Genomic DNA, 20,629 nt, shown 5'->3' with positions numbered 1-20,629 from the left:
TCTAATGGGTGCCGGAACAGAGCAACTTACAACAGGGACTGGAGCACATGTACTGCCTGCACACAGCCCCAGACAATGGAAAGGATTTTAGTGCAGTGCAATAGACTGGAGCACATGCAGTGCCCCAGACAATGGAAATTTTTCAGAGCAACTTACAACAGCAGAGCAACTTACCTTGGAGCAATCTCCTCTTTCTAATAAAAATGAAGCAGACTGAAATCTCCAAAATGACTAAATAATTGCGATAAAATGCCCGATGAAACCTCTCCTCCTTCCACTTTCAGAAACGTGTGCCAAAGATTTGATGCATGCGTGAATATCAGAAGGTTGACGCATGCGTCAATACCCGTTGGCGTTGCATAAAGCGCATGCGCAGAAGCCGACCAGCGCGTTGCCCGAAGAAGCGCACGTTACGCGATGACGTCATCGGCGCATGCGCTAACCAGTCCTGGCAAGCCGGAACGCAGCGCATGCGCAGAGAGCAGGAGACCGTCTGCGCATGTGCGCACCGCGGCGCAGCCTGATGACGTCAGTGGCAGGCTGCGTTGTCAGGAATCACTTTGAAAACAAAAAGTGCTGGAAATACTCAGCAGATCTGGCAGCATCTGTGGAGACAGAGCAAAGTTCATGTTTCAGGTCTGTGACCTTTCATCAGAACTGGCAAAGGTTAGAAAAGAATTAGGTTTTAAACAAGTGAAGGGGGGGGGGGGGGCGTGGGTGAGAGAACAAAGGGGAAGGTGTTTGATAGGGCAGAAGGCAGGAGAGATTAAATAACAAAGCTTTCCTGGGCCAAAGGCAAAGTGTATGTTGATGCTTGTGAAGAAAGACAAAACATTAGTCCAGAGAGAGTGTTAATAGCAGAATAGCAGCTCCGATGACATGAAAAGCAGGCACATGGTTAAAAAATAAAATATTGAAAAAAAAGACCAGTCATGCTCTGAAGTTATTGAACTCCGTGTTTAGTCCGCAAGGCTGTAGAGTGCCTAATTGAAAGATCAGGTGCTGCTCGAACTTGCGTTGATGTTCACTGGAACACTGGAGCAGGCCAAAGACACAAATGTTGGCATGAGAGCAGGGGGGAGTGTTGAAATGGCAAGCGACCGGAAGCTCGGGGTCATGCTTTCGGACTGAGCGTTTGGTCTCCCCAATGTAGAGGAGACCACGTTGTGAGCAGTGAATACAGTATACTACATTGAAAGAAGTACAAGTAAATCGCTGCTTCACCTGAAAGGAGTGTTTGGGGCCTTGGAACGTATGGAGAGAGGAGGTAAAAGGGCCAGGTATTACACCTCCTGCGACTGTGAGGTGTCAACCTGGTGAAGCTACAACAAAGGACTACTTGCATTGCAAACAGCGGTCGCAGCATGCAATAGACAGAGCTAAGTGAGCCCGCAACCAATGGAGCAGATCTAAGCTCTGCAGTCCTGCCACATCCAGTCGTGAATGGTGGTGGGCAATTAAACAACTGACAGGAGGAGGAGGCTCCACAAACATCCCCATCCTCAGCGATGGGGGAGCCCAGCACATCAGTGCAGAAGACTAGGCTGAAGCATTTGCATCCATCTTCAGGCAGAAGTGCTGAGTGGATAATCCATCTCGGCCTCCTCCTGAAGTCCCCAGCATCACAGATGCCAGTCTTCAGCCAATCCGATTACATGATATAAAGAAACGGCTGAAGGCACTGGATACTGTCAAGGCTATGGGCCCTGACAACATTCCAGCAATAGTGTTAAAGACTTGTGCTCCAGAACTAGCTGCACCCCTAGACAAGCTGTTCCATTACAGTTACAACACTGGCATCTGTCTGGCGATGTGGAAAATTGCCCAGGATGTCCTGTACACAAAAAAAACAGGACAAATCTGACCCGGCCAATTACCGCCCTATCAGTTTACTGCTGGTCATCAGCGAAGTGATGGAAGGGTTCATCGACAATGCTATCAAGCGGCACTTGCTCAGAAATAACCTGTTCACTGACATTGTATGGGTTCTGCCAGGGCCACTCCGCTCCTGACCTCATTACAGCCTTGGTCCAAACATGGACAAAAGAGTTGAACTCCAGAGGTGAAGTAAGAGTGACTGCCTTTGTCCTCAAGCCAGCATTTGACCGAGTATGGCATCAAGGAGCCCTAGCAAAACTGGAGTCATGGGAATCAGGCGGAAAACTCTCCGCTGGTTGGAGTCGTACCTAGCACAAAGGAAGATGGTTGTGGTTGTTGGAGGTCAATCATCTCAGTCACAGGACATCACTGCAGGAGTTCCTCGGGGTAGTGTCCTAGGCCCAACCATCTTCAGCTGCTTCATCAATGACCTTCCATACATCATAAGGTCAGAATTGGGGATGTTCGCTGATGATTGCACGAAGTTCAGCACCATTCACAACTCCTCAGACACTGAAGCAGTCCATGTAGAAATGCAGCAAGAGCTGGACAATATCGAGGCTTGGGCTGATAAGTGGCAAGTAACATTCGTGCCTCACCAGTGCCAGGCAATGACCATGTCAAACAAGAGAGAATCTAACAATCTCTCCTTGGTGTTCAATGGCATTACCATCACTGAATCCCCCACTATCAACAATCTGGGGGTCACCATTGACCAGAAATAGTGTAGGTCAGATGGTTTCACAGGTCGGCGCAACATTGAGGGCCGAAGGGCCTGTACTGCGTTGTAATGTTCTAAATTCTAAATCTAAACTGAACTGGAGCAGCAGCATAAATACCGTGGCTACAAGAGCAGGTCAGAGGCTGGGAATTCTGCAGCGAGTAAATCACCACCTGACTCCCCAAAGCCTGTCCACCATCTACAAGTCACAAGTCCAGGTGTGTGATGGAATATTCTCCACTTGCTTGGATGAGTGCAGCTCCAACAATGCTCAAGAAGCTCAACACCATCCAGGACAAAGCAGCTTGCTTGATTGGCACCCCATCCACCACCTTCAACATTCACTCCCTCCACTACCGATGCACAGTGGCAGCAGTGTGTACCATCTACAAGATGCACTGCAACAACTCACCTCTTTCGACAGCACCTTCCAAACCTCGAAGGACAAGGGCAGCAGATGCATGGGAACACCACCACCTGCAAATTCCCCTCCAAACCACACACCATCCTGACTTGGAACTATATCGCCGTTCCTTCACAGTCGCATGGTCAAAATCCTGGAACTTACTTCCTAACAGCACTGTTGCTGTACCTACACCCCAAGGACTGCAGCGGTTCATGAAGGCAGCTCAGCATCACCTTCTCAAGGGCAATTAGGGTTGGGCAATAAATGCTGGTATCGCCAGCAGTGCCCACATCCCAGGAATGAATTTTTTTTAAAAGTTGTGGCCTAACTAGAGCTTTATGAAGGTTCAGCATAACCTCCCTGCTTTTGTACTCAGTGCCTCTACTTATGAAGTCCAAGATTCCCATATGCTTTGCCAATTACTCTCTCAGTATGTCCTGCTACTTTTAAAGATCTATGCACATGAACCTTCTGTTCCTGTAAACTCTTTAGAACTGTGCCATTTAGTCTATATTGCCTCTCCCTATCCCTTTTGCCAACATGCATCACCTTACATAAATCAGGGTACTAAATGTTATTTGCAGCAGGAAAGAATCTGGAATGGATTTAAAACAGATCTATATGATCTACTTATAGTTGCAAATTGTGGCTTTTTGACTAACTTCTTTTAAAAATAATTGGTGCTGTGGCATTATTGAAGGGGATAATTCTATGCAGTTAATACTGATCACACTGGAAAAAGCCACTTTGGGGTAAGCTGCAGTTCATGGTCCTTCAAATTGTGATAAATGCAAACTGGCTGTGGGCATAAATGAGAGCTTGGCTCCAAGCAGACAGTATAAATAACTGGTGTTTTGGGCAGTAATGAATCTAATTCATAGCTGCACTCTCACGATTCGTTCAATGTGACTTTAATTTTAAAAACCCAAGTTGTCTAAATCCTGTGGAAAAGATGGTTCTTTTGACTAGAGAAATAAGAAGATTCCAAAAACTCAGGGAAAGGGTGGTTTATTTCAGATGCAAGGCATGTGATTCATAGAGTTGAACATTGGCATGCATAGAATGTTCTGAAAGTACTACAATTTCACTCTGTTTTGAGGTGTGGGAAATTTGGGAAAAAATATAATTGGGGGAAAAAATTTAGTTCAAAGTAATTTAAATTAGAACAAGATGAAGATGTTACAATAAGCTAGATGTGCTAATTGGTGTTTCTCCCTCTGTTCTTTTTCCACACTTCTTATTTAATTTTAGTTGCTTCTCTGTTCGCACACATATCCTTTGCTGTTCCCTGGATGAGAGGTTGGTTTACAAAACTATCCCAAGCCTTTTATTAATATCACTTTTGGTCTTATTGCTTAGTGTGCAGAAACTGCATTAAAGGAATGGGAAAGGAGGGATAATGGGCTATTTTAATTTTTTTTATATCACTACCACTGTGGAAACACCGAACCTTTGCTTGACACCGATGACTTTTTTTTTAGAGATACAGCACTGAAACAGGCCCTTCGACCCACCGAGTCTGTGCCGACCATCAACCACCCATTTATACTAATCCTACACTAATTCCATATTCCTACCACATCCCCACCTGTCCCTATATTTCCCTACCACCTACCTATACTAGGGGCAATTTATAATGGCCAATTTACCTATCAACCTGCAAGTCTTTGGCATGTGGGAGGAGACCGGAGCACCCGGAGGAAACCCACGCAGACACAGGGAGAACTTGCAAACTCCACACAGGCAGTCTCCAGAATTGAACCCGGGTCGCTGGAGCTGTGAGGCTGCGGTGCTAACCACTGCGCCACTGTGACTTTGTAGAACAGTAGATAAGCACTCCATTATACTGTACCACCGAGCTGCTGTACTGGAGTAATTCTTCCATGAAAACTCTCTTCAATCAATGGTGTATCTTTATTTATGCACAAATCAAAGACACTTCTCACAGGAAGAGAGAAAGGTTGAGAAAATTGCATATGCCTACAGACGATTTACTGAAGGGTGCCATTGGCAGAAAGAGTAGGAACTTTTGCTTGTGCGCTCAGCTATGGAAAGGATTTTCTTTTAGGTAGGGATTTTAATTCCGTGCAGGAAATTAATGAACGCAGTTTATCAGCAAAGTAAATAGCTTCTCATGTATCCTTTTAAAGCAGTTGGACTTGTTACTCACACTTATATTGTAATATTAATCATCTCAAATGGGTCAGTCTCCGAATTCAAAAGCAAACTTATTCCTTGTAGTTCATGGATTCGCGGAAAGAAAAATAGGAACATCATTTCCTGGCCGAAAATAACTCGCACAGGGCGGAAAGCAGTAAGGGAAGCATTGGGAGTGAGAGAACCTTGGGAATTGCATCTTTCCCTGACTTCTGCGAAAAATTCTGTTTTACAAAAATAAATTCTGGAAATAGGTAACATTTTGTGAATGAATTACGCTATTGTGTCACAAACAATGTATGAAAGTTGTGCAGCATAAGTGTTGAATTATGTACTCATTTGCTCAGTCAGCTGTGTTTACTAAAGAGATGACTGTCTTCATCACCACCCATTTCCTTTCTTTAGCATTGCTACTTAAAAAAAAAAAGCCCAGATGGTCAGAATATATTTAATTGTACACACAATATTAAATACCATTTTTCCTTTTCTGTCCTACTGTCGTACAGCAAAATTTGGAACATTGATCAATACTCACATCTCTATTGTTTAATGCTGATGACATTCCTTTGTTGTGTCCTATAGAGTGTTTTCGTGGTATGCTTCTGTCACATTTTGAGATTTTTTCTTTTAATCCTTTTTCCAGAGAGAGGATTTTGAGAATAGTTACATTTAAATGTTAGGACTTTAAACCAAAATCCACATAAGTTTGGAAATAAAAGCGCGAGATGGAATCTGGTTATAATGCTAGTTAAGTCGTTTTCCCCCAGAAACTGTAAACAAAAAGCAATTTGTGAGCCTGTCTCAGTAAAAGATTATCTCCTCACACCCATTGAGTTGCAAGGTCCCGGGTGTGGGTAGGGCTTAGTGGGTCTGATGGGCCTTCCCATCAGATTGTGAGCGCACAGAAATAGAGATGGAAACATTCACTAACAGGTTTTTTTGTTAAAGTAAAACTATGTGGACAAGCTTTTGCATCGTGAGAGGTTAAAATGCAAAAAGGCAAGTTGATTTTGTTTAAGTCAAGCAAAATGACCCACTGATGCAGGGAAATTTGGTGTGTTCTTCATCATACTATTAAACAAAGACAAGTTTTACTAATTTGAACTTAGTCCACTGATAACTATCGCTGTGTATGTTTGTTTACTTGCTGTGAAATAAAACAGCTTAATAGTTTGTATCTAGCCTTGTCTTATCAAGTGTTTACTCAGCTTGCCTTTGAAAAGATTGGAATGGCGCTGTTACGAAAGACATGAATATCCAGTTTGGATCATAGGGTACTATTATATTCTTGGTTACCGTATAGTTAGATACTGGTCAGTACAGGCACACTCCTAAACCTAAGCTGCGCAGACCCTTTATGGAAATGACTACCATTGCTGTATCTGAGAGAATACCTAAGGCAATGTACAAATGTGTAACAGCTTGAAGTACACAAGGAAAATATTGTCCCATTCCACTTCTGATATTGTCAGAATGGCTGCCTCAGTCATCAGAGATTATATGTGCAGTTAGAAATATGAAAGTTTTATGAACATACGAAATAGGAGCAGGAGTAGGCCACTCGGCCCTTCGAGTCTATACCGCCATTCAGTAAGTTCATGGCTGAACTGATTACTCTACATTTCCACCTACCCTCGATAACCTTCCACCCCCTTGCTTATCAAGAATCTATCTACCTCTGCCTTAAAAATATTCAAAGACTCTGCTTCCACTGCCGTTTGAGGAAGAGAAGTCCAAAGCTTCAAGACCCTCAGAGAAAAATTTCCCCTCTTCTCTGTCTTAAATGGATGACCCCTAGTTCGAGATTCTCCCACAAGGGGAAACATCCTTTCCACATTCACCCTGTCAAGACCCCTCAGGATCTTGTGTTTCAATCAAGTCGCCTTTTACTCTTCCAAATTCCAGCAGATACAAGCCTAGCCTGTCCAATCTTTCCTTGTAAGACAGCCTGTCCATTCCAGGTATTAGTCTAGTAAGCCTTCTCTGTACTGCCTCCAACGCATTTGCATCCTTCCTTAAATAAGGAGACCAGTACTGTACACACTACTCCAGATGTAGTCTCACCAATGCCCTCTATAGCTGAAGCATAACCTCCCTACTTTTGTATTCAATTCCCCTGCGATACATGACAACATTCTGTTAGCTTTCCTAATTACATGCTGTACCTGCATACAAACCTTTTGTGATTCCTGCATTAGGACACCCAGATCCCTCTGCATCTCAGAGCTCTGAAATCTCTCACCATTTAGATGGTATGCTTTTTTATTCTTTCTGCCAAAGTGGACAATTTCATGCTTTCCCACATTATACTGTATTTGCCAGGTCTTTGCCCACTCACTTAACCTATCTATATCCCTTTGTTAGCCCCCTTATGTCATCTTCACAAGTTACTTTCCTACCTATCTTGTGTCATCAGCAAATTTAGCAAACATACCTTCGGTCCCTTCATCTAAGTCATTTACAAAATTGTAAAAAGTTGAAGCCCCAGCACAGATCCCTGTGGTACACCACTCATTACATCTTACCAACCAGAAAATGACTCATTTATGCCTACTCTCTGTTTCCTGTTAGCTAGCCAATCTTCTATCCATGTCAATATGTTACCCCCTACACCATGAGCTTTTATTTTCTGCAGTAACCTTTGATGTGGCACCTTATCAAATGCCTTCTGGAAATCTAAGTACAATACATCCACTGGTTCCCGTTTATCCACAGCACATGTAACTCTCTCAAAGAACTCCAATAAATTGGTTCAACATGATTTCCCTTTCACAAAACCATATTGACTCTGCCTGATTACCCTGAGTTTTTCTAAATGCCCTGCTATAACGTCTTTAATAATAGCTTCTAACATTTTCCCTAAGACAGATGTTAAGCTAATTGGCCTGTAGTTTCCTGCTTTCTGTCTCTCTCCCTTTTTGAATAAAGGAGTTACATGCGTTATTTTCCAATCTAACGGAATCTTCCCCGAATCTAAGGAATTTTGGAAAATTGAAACTAACACGTCAACTATCACACTAGCCACTTCTTTTAAGACCCTAGGATGAAGTCCGTAAGGACCCGGGGACTTGTCAGCGCGCAACTCCAACAATTTGTTCAGTACCACTTCTCTGGTGATTGTAAATTTCTTGAGTTCCTCCCTCCCTTCCATTTCCTGACTTACAGCTAATACTGGGATGTTACTTGTATCCTCAATAGTGAAGACCGATGCAAAATATCTGTTCAAGTCATTTGCCATCTCCTTATTATCCATTATTAATTCCCCAGACTCACTTTCCATAGGACCAACGCCCACTTTGTTAATTCACTTTTAAATATTTATAGAAACTCTTATGTTTTTTGCTAGCTTTCTCTTGTACTCTAATTTTACCTTCCGTATCAATCTTTGTTGTCATTATTTGCTGTTTTTTAAAATATTCTGTCCAATCTTCTGACCTGCCTCCCATCTTTGCGCAATTATAGGCTTTTTCTTTAAGCTTGGTACTTTCTTTAGCTGTTTTAGTTAACCAGGGATGGCGGGTCCCACCCTTGGGATTTTTCTTCCTCGTTGAAATGTATCTATTCTGTGTGTTCTGAAATATCCCTTTAAATGTCTGCCACTGCATCTCTATTGACCTATCCCTTAACCTGACTTGCCAGTTCACTTTAGCTAGATCTGCTTTCATGCCCTCATAATTACCCTTATTTAACTTTAAAATACTAGTCTTGGACCCACTCTTCTCTCCCTCAAACTGAATGTAAAATTGAATCATATTATGATCGCTGCTACCAAGGGGTGCCTGAACTATGAGGTCATTATTTAATCCTATCTCGTTGCACAATACCAGGTCGAGTATAGCCTGCTCTCTGTTTGGCTCCAGAATGTATTGTTGCAAACAATTATCCCAAAAACATTCTATGTACTCCTCATCTAGGCTACCTCTGCCCATCTGATTTTTCCAGTCTATATGTTAAAATCCCCCATAATTATTGCTGTACCTTACTGACAAGCTTCCATTATTTCTTCCTTTATACCCCATCCTACAGTGTGGTTAATGTTAGGTGGCCTGTACACCACTCCCACAAGTGACTTCTTGCCTTTATGATTTCTCATCTGTACCCAAACTGCTTCTACATTCTGGTCTCCTGAACTTAGGTCATCCCTCTCTATTGCTTTAATGCCATTATTAATTAACAGAGCTACCCCTCCACCTTCCCCTAGCTTCCTGTCCTTCCTAAATGCCCTGTACCCTTCAATATTCAGGTACCAGTCTATGTCGTCATGCAGCCATGTCTCTAATAGCTATCAGATCGTACTTATTTATTTCTGTTTGCGCTCTCAGTTCATCTGTTTTGTTTGGAATGCTATGTGCATTCAGATACAGCACCTTTAGTTTTGTCCTTTTATTATTTTTGTAACCTGTAGCATTATCTGTTGATTTACTCTTCGATTTGTATGCTCTGTCCCTTCCTGTCACAGTGTGTTCATTTCCCATATTAACATCTTTCTCTCTTGCCTTATCTCTATTCCTTGATTTACCGTATCTTCCCAAATTTGATCCCTTGCCCCACTATTCAGTTTCAAACCTTCTCTATTTCCCTAGTTATGCAGCTCGCTGGAACACTGGCCCCAGCACGGTTCAGGCGCAGACCATCCCAGCGGTACAGCCGCCACTTTCCCCTTTGCTGGTGCAGTGCCCCATGAACCGGAACCCACTTCTACCACACCAGTCTCTGAGCCATGCATTCATTTATCTAATCTTGTTTGCCCTATGTCAATTTGCACGTGACTTAGGTACCTTTGAGGTTCTGCTTAATTTGGCGCCTAGTTCCTCATACTGACTATGCAGAACCTCTTTCCTTGTCCTGCTTATGTCGTTGGTACCTACGTGGACCACGACGACTGGATCCTCCCCCTCCCGCTCTAAGTTCCTCTCCAGCTCTGGACAGATGTCCTGAACCCTGGCACCCAGCAGGCAACGCAGCTGTCTGGACTCTCGGTCTTTGCTGCAGAGACCAGTGTCAATCCCCCTAACTATACTGTCCCCTATTACCACTTTTTTCTCCCTCCACTTTAATAGCTTCCTGTACCATGGTGCCATGGTCAGTTTGCTCATCCATCCTGCAGCCCCCACTCTCATGCAAACAAGCTGAAAGAATCTCAAACATTTTGGTCAATAGCAAAGTCAATCGCTCCTGCACTTCTGCCCTCTGTGTCCACTTACCTGCCTCAGCGGCAGCCACACACTCCTGTCCCTGACCACTGACCAAATCAGAAGACCCTGTCCTAAGGGATGTGACCGCCTCCTGGTACAAAATGTCCAGCTAATTTACCCTCTCCCTGATGTGTCGCAATGTCTGCAGCTTGGACTCCAGTTCAATGACTGAGCCGAAGCTCTTCGAGTGAAAACATTTACTGCGGACGTGTTTGCCCTGGATCACACTGGCATCCAGGAGCTCCCACATGCTGCAGCTGTGACACATCACCTGTCCTGCCATCCTTAATGTGTATTAATTAACTACTTAATAATTTTATTCAATTATTTATTTTATTTTCCTTTTTTAAATATAATATATTAAGCTTACCACTAGTTCCTTTACTATTTTAAGCATTGGGATTAGAATGGACCGTAATCACTTACCAGATACTCACCAAACAGGGAGCTTCTTACCAAGCCAATCACCTACCTGCTTGCCTGTGATGTTTAATGCTATGTTTGATTTTAATTAAATTAAATTTAAAGCTTACCTGTATACTCACCCTGGTGGCTTTCTGTTTCCCTGCTCTCACCGTTGATTGTTTTCTTTTTTAAAACTGTCAATTGGTTTCCAGACACGCACTGGTGCTGTTTTAAGGAAGCGCATGATAAGATGCAAGGTCTCTTTGCGATTTGGCACATTTTTGTGGTGTGGTGTGTGGATTTGGGGGATTGGTGTAGGTTTTTTGTTATGGGAACTCTCTCAAAATAGTTGCTGTTAGATGCTCATGAAATACAAGGCTCTGTCCTTTCATCCCTTGACTCATTACCTCTGTGCTGCTGCTGTCTTTTGAATCTTAACGTGTTGGCCAAATTTAGCTTCCCTTTCCACATCTGTTCCATAATCAAGATTATTTTTATTCCACCTTTAAAACAGTAATTGCCACCGCCTGATCTATTCTCCACTGTTGCCTTTATCACTTTGAGACTGACTTTTTAATGCTGTCCCGACCACTCTCGCCACTTCCGTCCTTCGCAAATTACACACATTCAGAATGTTTGCATCCACACTCACTCTCCCATTATTCTGTCCCTGCCAAGCCTCACTGGTTTCTTTTTGTTCCAGTAAAATGATTTCAAGATCTTTGGCCTCTCGTTTAAATCTCTCCACGATGCAGTGCCTTACTGATCTTGAGTAATCTCCTCACTCCACACCTCTCCACTTAAGCTCCATTTTTCCAATTCTGCTTTACTCCAATTTTCTCACTCGTTTCACTCCAGTATTGGCATCTGCTCTTTCAGCCACCATGCCCCTGCACTCTTGAACTCCCCTCGTATATTCATTCATTTTGCCACTGTTTTTCTGTTTCAAAATTTCCTTAAAGCTTTTTCATTTCATGCTAGATTTTAATCTGAATCCCAGAAGTGAAAGGGCAGTGTCCTAACCATTGCAGAACTCATACTGGTATTGCAGATTTGAAGTAATGATACAAGATAGAAACGTAATCCCTCCCCTACGTGGTTGTCAGCTGCTCAATTTTAGGCTGGACAGTCTGGTTTGTGAGTCTGCTGTCTGGAAATTTAAAAAATGTAAACTAAACCTCAAAAGTTGAGCTTTTAAAATAGATGTCGTTTTTACTCTTGCTTCTGTCCTAATGAATGGAGCCATTTGTTCTTTAAAGTTACAAAAATTTTCATGTAGTGTCTTGGGCAAAACCAAGTATCATAACTGAAGCAATGATCCCAAGACCCTGCCCTACCCCTATTCTGAATCCCGTCCAATTTTTATTTCATTCTTGGGTCATGGACATCGCAAGAAAGGCCGGCATTTAGTGCCCATCCCTAGTTGCCTTGAGAAGGTGGTTTTGGGCCACTTTCTTAAACCATTGCAGTCTGTGTGGTGAAAGTGCTCCCACAGTGCTGTTCCAGGCTAGGGACTTGCAGGAATTTTTTTTTATTTGTTCGTGGGATGTGGGCGTCGCTGGCTAGGACAGCACTTATTGCCTATCCCTAATTGCCTTTGAGAAGGTGGTGGTGAGCTGCTGCCTTGAACTGCTGCAGTCCATGTTGGAAGGGAGTTCCAGGACTTTGGCCCAGCGACAGTGAAGGAATGGCGATACAGTTCCAAGTCAGGATGGTGTGCGGATTAGAGGGGAACTTGCAGTTAGTGGTGTTCCCATGCATCTGCTGTCCTTGTCCTTCTCGGTGGTAGAGGTCGCGTGTCTGAAGATGCTGTCCAAGGAGCGTTGGGGCATTGCTGCAGTGCCTCTTTTAGATGGTACACACTGCTGCCACTATGCTTTGGTGGTGGAGGGAGTGAATGGGGTGCCAATCAAGTGGGCTGCTTTGTCCTGGATGGTGTCGAGCTTCTTGAGTGTTGTTGGAGCTGCACCCATCCAGGCAAGTGGAGAGTATTCCAACACACTCCTGACTTGTGCCTTGTAGATGGTGGACAGGCTTTGGGGAGTCAGGAGGTGAGTTACTCACTGTGGGATTCCTAGCCTCTGACCTGCTCTTGTAGCCACGGTATTTATATGGCTAATGCAGTTCCGTTTCTGGTCAATAGTAACCCCCAGGATGTTGATAGTGGGGGATTCAGCGATCGTAATGCCATTGACTGTTAAGGGGAGATGGTTAGATTCTCTGTTGTTTGAGATTCATTGCCTGGCATTTGTGTGGCGCAAACATTATTTGTTCAACCCGGTGACGACGAAGGAAAGCCAGTATATGTCCAAATCAGGCTTGTGTGTGATGTGGAGGATATTTTGGAGTTGGAAATCCACAAATGCTGCCAGACCTGCTGAGTATTTCTAGCACATTGTTTTTATTTCAGATTTCCAGCATCAGCAGTATTTTGCTTTTATTTTAGTGACCCAATACTACCGCTTCTCTCTTCAGTTCCACTCTTCAGGAGATCTCTGCAAGTTTCAAAAGTGGACGCAGACCTCCTTGTCTGTAAACATTGTAATGGACACAGCCCCACTTCTTAAAAAGAAAACAGAATCTGATTTAGTGATTCTGCTGGTGTAATTCTGTGATGATCAAGGTGTTCCACAAAGCTCAACCTTCTGAAGCAAAACCTATTGGGTGTGAGATAAGTAGAAATAACGTACAGTAGAGTGTATATATTATCTTGGGCCTAGCAAGAGTCAGAAATTCTCCAGTTGGTGGCTGTGGCACTGCTATACAGCATAATGTGAAAGAATTGCATTAATTTATGGGCGCTTTTTTCCCTTCACATACCTTCCTTTTTGATTTCCCTTCCTCTCAACCTGTTATATCTCTCTCCCAGTTCTGATGAAAGGTCATTGACGTGAAACGTTAACTTTGTTTCTGTCTCCACAGATGCTGCCTAACCAACTGAGCATTTCCAGCAATTTTTATCTTTAATTTAGATTTGCAGCATCTGTAGTATTTTGCTTTTGTATAATGCTCTGTTTAGACCACAGCAGCTTTGATCATCACAAGGGAGAAGGTCGAGCCCTGTTACAGGTTGAAACAGAATTAATGCCACCAAGCGTTTTATTTTAGAAGACTTGAACATGTTGTACCTTGTTCGCCTCAGTCAACAATAATTTGCTTTTATAAAGCACTTTTGACCAATGTCATCAGAAACCGCAGCATATAGCGTGATGAACCAGTTTAAGTACAAGAATGCAAGCTTCATGCCTCCGTACAAAAATCCAAAAATTTGAAATTGTCTTATCACCCAAAGTAACAAAGAGACAGCTTCCCTCAACCTATCTCTCTCCAATCCATTTTTAACCAATTTATGCTTAAACTTCAATGGTCTTTTCTGTTAATTTATTCCACATATCTATTACACTTTGTGCAAAAAGCTTTTCCTGACTTAGCTGCTTACTGCAGATCTAATTTTCAATCTATGTTCTGTTAAGACGGGAGCTACTTTTCACTCTTTTTGATAGTATTATATTCGATTGCATGCTGTACAAACATGAGGACTTGACTCGCCTTTTGACATGATTGTCACTATTAAATTTGGCAAACTATTCATATTTAGAGGCCTTCATATATAGGCCTGAAACATGTATTTACAGCTGTTTACCTGCCACTCTTGAAATGACTTATGAATTTGTCAAATATTTACTTTTCAAAGTTGTATTTGGCATGATGATGATAAAAGTAGCTCACTTTAAAGTGGTCAGTATTAAATTGCTTTCTGATTTTGATATAACTCATAAAATCATTGTCTAACCTTTTTGTAAGTAGGCCTATTGTACTCAACTGGAAAATATTTTGGTTTATCAATGTATGCGGTGCGTGTACGTGTGTGTACGTGCGTGTATACGTGTGTGCGTGCGTGTGCGAGGTCCAGAGGTTTACCCAAATCTTATTGAATTGTGATTGTTGAGTATAACTGAAATTCCAACAGATGCCTTCTGAATGCGGATCCTCGCACTCTACACAAAGCTGGGTGGGATTGTGAGCTGTGAGGAGGATGCAGAGAAGCTCCAGTGTGATTTAGATAGGTTGAGTGAGTGGGCAAATACATGGCAGATGCAATATAATGTGGATAAATGTGAAGTTATCCACTTTGGTGGCAAAAACAAGAAGGCAGATTATTATCTGAACTGCGATAGATTGGGAAAGAGGGAGGTGCAGCAAGACCTGGGTGTCCTTGTGCACCAGTCACTGAAAGTAAGCATGCAGGTACAGGCAGTTAAGAAGACACTTGGTATATTGGCCTTCATAGCGAGATGATTCGAGTACAGGAACAAGGATGTCTTGCTGCAATTATACAAGGCCTTGGTGAGACCACATCTGGAGTATTGTGTGCAGTTTTGGTCTCCTTATCTGAGGAAGGATGTTCTTGCTTTGGAGGGAGTGCAGCGAAGGTTCACCAGACTGATTCCTGGGATGGCAGGACTGATTTATGAAGAGAGATTCAATTAGACTTGTATTCGCTAGAGTTTAGACGAATGAGAGGGGATCTCAGAAACCTACAAAATTCTAACAGGACTGGACAGACTAGATACAGGAAGGATGTTCCCGATGGCAGGGAAGTCCAGGACCAAGGGTCACAGGATAAGGGGTAAACCATTTAGGACTGAGATGAGGAGAGATTTCTTCACCTAGAGAGTGGTGAACCTGTGGAATTCTCTACCACAGAAAGCAGTTGAGGCCAAATCATTAAATATATTCAAGAAAGAGTTAGATATAGTTCTTGGGGCTAAAAGGATCAAGGGATTCGGGGAGAAAGTGGGAACAGAGTACTGAGTTTGAACGATCAGCCATGATCGTATTGAATGGCGGTGCAGGTTCGAAGGGCCGAATGGCCTACTCCTATTTTCTATGTTTCTATCACAAGGATTATCATTGCCACTGAATGCAAATTTGTATTCTACCACAGAGCTAATGGGAATTTCTGGGTGTCCTGATGCTCTACTATTGGAGCAGGTTGGGCTTTGTTAAAAGAAGATATTCCATTACTATATCTGTCACGGTTAAAGAAATGGGAGCCTCGATACTTTCTTACAGAGTTGTAAAGTGACAAAAGGACGCCACTAAACTTTACCACTGAAGCCATTCCAAGTTTGCGGGGAAAAAAATATAAACTTGCAGGGCTGTAATCTATTTTGTTGATGAATTGTACACATTATGCTATGTTCCGATACTGAATAACTTGGCAGGCACACTTGCTTTAAGGGAATTAAAGATTATCTGGGCAATTCAGGTGATCTCATTTCTTTGGTATGCTTTTGATCTTGTGCTGGTATAATTTACATAAGCGCTGCAGTGAAGGAAGTTAAACCTGTTGACTTGTTGATGCCTTATTTTCCCTTCAACTTTTGTTAGAGTCACTGGGTGTGAAGGATCTTGGTGACCGGCAGTCTATCCTACAAGAAGCCAAGTGTCTGTTTGAACAAGATGGCATTTACTTGGAGGAATGCAGCCAGTTACTGCACAGGCATGAGCTCTCCACAATAGCTGAGGAGGACATTGAAAAGAGTGAAACAGAAACAGGTACTTGTAACCAGTACTGTAAACGGCACTGCCATGTTACTGCAGAGTACAGTGGTTCAGGACTGAGGAGTGATTTCAGAATTTGTACAAGACTTTCCACAAACTGACTGAGACTTTAAAAGCACAGGCGCTCAGTCTTAAAAGCACAAACTATTTTACTACAATGTATCAGGCAGGTTTTCCTCAATGGACCGTGTCTGAAGAGTGAGCTAGAAATTCTCCTTGCCTTTTTACATTAACACAATGGAGAACATGAATGTGCATGTGAAGTCAGTTTCTTCTCAGGGTAAGGTGAATTTTTCATGTCCTCTTTGCTGGTGTCTTATGGAAGACCACTTCATAACTAACACTGTATCTTTTTAATCTCTTGACTTATTCTCCTATCATTGTATTGCATATGCACATATTTATTCTGTTTCTGAACTGGATATGACTGGTGACCTTGGATTTCTTAAAAGAAAAGAAAGCACATGCATTTATAAAGTGCATTTTGCAATCTCAGGATGTCACAAAGTGCTTTAAAGCCAATTATGTACCTTTTGAAGTGTAGTCGCTGTTGTAATATAGGAACCACGGCAGGAATTAGCACAGAGCGAGGTCCCACAAACAGCAATGTGATAACCAGATAATCTATTTTTAGGTGTTGGTTGAGGGATACATTTTGGCCAGAACACCAGGGAGATCTCCCTTGCTCTTTGAAATAGTGCCTTGCGATTTTTTACATTTACCTGAGAGGGCGGATGGGACATTTGTCGCATCCAAAAGATGCCAGCTCTGGCAGTGTAGCATTCTCCCAGCACTGCACTGGAATATCAGCCTAGATATTGTGCTTAAGTCCCAGGACTGGGACTTGAATCCATAACCATCTGACTTGGAGAAGAGAGTGTCACCAACTGGGCTATAAAATGCCACCTAATTTTTAAAGGATAACAGTGCACCTTCCACTGGGATTGCAGGGAATGGGTGTTTGATAAATTAAATTTCTGAACTGTAACTATGAATAGAGGCTCAAAAAGAAAAGACTACAGTAAGATGCTAGGAGATTGTTAGGATTGATTAGGTTTGTGTCCACTATTTGAGTTTCTGATCACAAGTTCACCATCTGGGTGAGGTGCTGAATGGAAGCCAGGTCCCAGTGGTGGGAGATTCACAACACACCACCTAAGCTACTCCAGTCCATTTTTTTTAAAAGTGCTTTTACATTCGAAGCTTATGTATTCCTGCCATCGCTATACTCTGAAGTACAAATAGCTGGAGCCATGTGAAACAGGCTATTCTAGATTTATGAAAATGTGCACATATGAACCTGACGTTAGATTAAGCTTTCCTCTTGCAGTTAGTTAAACAGGAGAGCTAGGCCTGCACGTTCGCACACTGAAGTCATCTGGTTTCCATTGGAGCCCAACATCCCTTTGGAGTTCGGCACCCAGTGCTTAAAATAAAAAAGGGAGAGCCCAATATTAAGATAACTTTCCTAACATGGGAACAATTTCTTAAGATAAAGTAGAATGCCCTTTATTGCAGATGTCTGACAGCAGTGCAACTCTTGGCTAGGGTATGGCATAATCCAAACAAACATATGAATTAGGAGCAGGAGTAGGCCACTCTGCCTTTCGAGCCTGCTCCGCCATTCAGTAGGTTCATGGTTGAACTGATTACTCCACATTTCCACCTACCCCCAATAACCTTACATTCCCTTGCTTATCAAGAATCTATCTACCTCTGCCTTAAAAATATTCAAAGACTCTGCTTCCACCGTCTTTTGAGGAAGAGAATTTCAAAGACTCATGACCCTCAGAGAAAAAATTTCTCCTCATCTCTATCTTAAATGGGTGACTCATTTTTTAAACAGTGATCCCTAGTTCTAGATTTTCCCACAAGGGGAAACATCCTTTCCACATCCACTCTGTCAAGACCCCTCAGGATCTTATGCGTTTCAATCAAGTCGCCTCTTACTCTTCTAAATTCCAGTGGATACAAGCCTATCCTGTCCATTCTTTCCTCGTAAGACAGCCCGCCCATTCCTGGTATTCACTTGAGCGAATTGGAGGAACTAGTGAATAATTCACCAAAAAGAAAAGTTCATTTGTACTAGAGAATATTATCTTGCTCATATCCTGTTGTTCTTCCACTTAGTGTTGACTCATGCCTCATCTCCCATTGAATCCCTGAAAGTGCCAGCTGAATTTTATTTGGTGTTGCCTTAATTTGACTCCGCTTTGTTTAATTTTCCCTCGCTGCCTATCACTACCTAAACTAAGCAATCAAACAAAATGCATTTCTTAATTCATCAGTGCTTCCTATATAGAAGCTGGTGATCTGATACATGTGCAGACACTAATTAATGAATCTGCATAATATTTTTATGTATCTGTCAATAGCATGCTAACTTTTGCAGTGTTGCTAAGATTCTAGGAAAAGATAATGGTAGGTGTGCAAAATGTTTATACTGTGTTCACCTGAATTATGAAAAAGTACAATTCTATGTTTTGTTTCTAATGCTGGGTTGTTTGGAGTGATAGGGAAATACTGGCAGTACAGGGAGCAATTTGAAATGTTGAATGAAGACCATTAAACAAGAAACATTTGGTGTAACATTACTGCTTAGGTGTGACTTTATTTTCACCCCATCTTGTCCCTTTCATGTACATTTGTCAATATGCTAATAAGTGACAAAACTACTTTGTCTTAGACATTTTTTGCATAAACTGTACACTAGAAAATCATTTGACAATCTACAGGTACATCTTTATGTCATTAAAAGTGGCAATTCATGATCTTTTAGATGAAAATGCGCCATCTGTGATCTGCCCTGTTAGGTATTTGATCACTCTTGTGGAATATCAGCTCTCGATGCTTCATATGTAATGTTAAAAGCACATTAGACTAATTTGTTAATGAGTTGATTAATAACCATCTAACCCACTGAAGATGTTTTGTGCAACAAATTGATGTTAATAAGCCAATTTAGGTTCAAACTCATTAGAATTGATTATAAAGAAAAAAAACACTAAATCTGAGCTATAAACAGTGCTGGAAATGTACAGCAGGTCAGTCAGCATCTGAAAGGATGATAAGTTAACTTTTCATGTGGGATCCTTCATCAGAACATTTCAAATTTCATTTAGATGAAAGGAACTAACCAAAGTTTGACCTTTTTTCAGGTCTTTTTGTTTTTACTTCAATTTCATTAGGAATTGGTTTGATATCCTCCAATTGAAAAAAAAAGCTGTAGCACACAGTAATTGATTTTGTAGAAGGTGTAGCACTCCTTGATTAAAATTATATGTTGGTGTATATTACAGGATCAGCAGAGCTTATAAAAATTCCATAAGAGGTGGAACCACATTCCACACCGTTTAATCACTGCATGTACACAATTGAGCTGGATTGTATTATTGATTCATTTCTTTTAAACAGCAGCTGGACAATAGCACTATTTACTTTTACATGCTTCTCTATATTTGAACAGTGAAATGATAGAATAGTCTTTCATGTGACAGATTGATCGCAAAGCCTGGTACAAAGTGGTTGTATTCTTGCCAAAGTGAAAAAGAATACCTCATTTCAAGGAGAATTAGGTTCTGTGTATAAGGAGGACCTTGCCCCATTCACATCCAATGCTCTGATTTTTCTTCCTCGCCCTTCTTTTCCTGAAGGTTGAACTTTATGCTGAGGAGCAGTTTCATGGGTGCCAGCAGGTTGTCAGGTGATCATTCTTCCAGTGTAGCAATTGACCACAAAAAGAAAAAGAAAGCCTTGCATTTATATAGTGCCTTCCACCACCTCAGGACATTTCCAAAACACTTTTAAAAACCAATGAAAACCATGAGGGCCTCGCTATAATTGTTTGGCCAAATTTCCTTCTTGCTATATGTCCATGCAAACACTTCTATTCGGGCTCTCTGAACAGCAGTGAAGAGCAGTAACCCTGCTTAGATTCTGTTTTCTTTTTCCTCTATTGACCAGAGGCATTGAGGCAAGTCCCTCCCTCGACCCCTGCCTTCTACTAAGGGCTAACTCAGACTAAGAATTATACCTGGGACATACCTAGTTTGTCTGGATCATTACAACAGCAAGTACATCAATTACCCACTGAGTCTGTGAGGAAGTAGGAGGAATAGAAGATTTTTTTTAAAATGCAGAACAGACATTTCCTTTTAGACCCCAGCTAGTTGGAAATTTAAAATTTCACATGGAAACATGAATGAGGCAAGTAGTTGGTGCTGAAAGCAATTCTTCTGTAGTTCTGCTCTTAATCTATTTCAATATTAAAAGTATTTTCATTGCGCATATGTAATAAAG

At 42.0% G+C, this 20,629-nt stretch overlaps 1 protein-coding gene and 1 long non-coding RNA gene across 5 annotated transcripts in view; one reads left to right on the top strand and one right to left on the bottom strand.

Annotated features, from left to right (window-relative positions):
* Positions 1–20,629, top strand: part of amot (angiomotin) — a 133,023-nt gene that overhangs the window by 54,441 nt on the left and 57,953 nt on the right. The window contains exon 3 of one of the 4 annotated variants that reach the window (XM_068047318.1): positions 16,157–16,324. The exons of the other annotated variants lie outside the window; for them this stretch is intronic. The gene's annotated coding sequence lies outside the window, so the exon portion shown is untranslated. The remainder of the gene's footprint in view (positions 1–16,156; positions 16,325–20,629) is intronic. 4 annotated transcript variants of the gene reach the window in all.
* Positions 19,495–20,629, bottom strand: part of LOC137377564 (uncharacterized) — a 122,201-nt gene continuing 121,066 nt past the window's right edge. Inside the window, exon 3 of the long non-coding RNA XR_010976440.1 lies at positions 19,495–20,042. This is a non-coding gene — a long non-coding RNA (uncharacterized lncRNA). The remainder of the gene's footprint in view (positions 20,043–20,629) is intronic.

This window comes from Heterodontus francisci, chromosome 15 (genome assembly GCF_036365525.1).
Source record: "Heterodontus francisci isolate sHetFra1 chromosome 15, sHetFra1.hap1, whole genome shotgun sequence".
NCBI lineage: Eukaryota > Metazoa > Chordata > Chondrichthyes > Heterodontiformes > Heterodontidae > Heterodontus > Heterodontus francisci.
This window is presented reverse-complemented; position numbering and strand designations above follow the sequence as displayed.